Source organism: Etheostoma spectabile, chromosome 18 (genome assembly GCF_008692095.1).
Source record: "Etheostoma spectabile isolate EspeVRDwgs_2016 chromosome 18, UIUC_Espe_1.0, whole genome shotgun sequence".
NCBI classification, from domain to species: Eukaryota; Metazoa; Chordata; class Actinopteri; order Perciformes; family Percidae; genus Etheostoma; species Etheostoma spectabile.
In genome coordinates this window covers 24,189,017-24,189,284 of record NC_045750.1, presented here as the reverse complement: position 1 = coordinate 24,189,284, position 268 = coordinate 24,189,017, and the positions used below count along the sequence as shown (strand labels likewise).

The following is a 268-nucleotide window of genomic DNA, read 5'->3' as shown; positions in this document are numbered from 1 at the left end:
AAGGTCGCTTTACAGACAATAAAAGACAGATAGAGGGAGCAGAAAAGTGTGAGCAGTTATAACAAAACAAATAAAACAAAAACTAAACTAAATAACACAGCTGTAAAAGCTACAACAACAGTAACAGCAGAAAAATAGAGTGAATTTAACCAGATTAAAGAACTAATTAATTCATGTGTGCTGTTTACTGATCTCCAGTGGGGAAATTACAATCTACACTGTGTTTGGGTTGCCAGCTGGACCAGCACCCTGAGCAGTTGGGGGGGGG

At 38.8% G+C, this 268-nt stretch overlaps 1 protein-coding gene across 1 annotated transcript in view; it reads right to left on the bottom strand.

The window, feature by feature from the left end:
- opn8a (opsin 8, group member a) overlaps positions 1-268 on the bottom strand; it is a 20,880-nt gene that overhangs the window by 7,076 nt on the left and 13,536 nt on the right. The gene's annotated exons all lie outside the window — the stretch shown is intronic.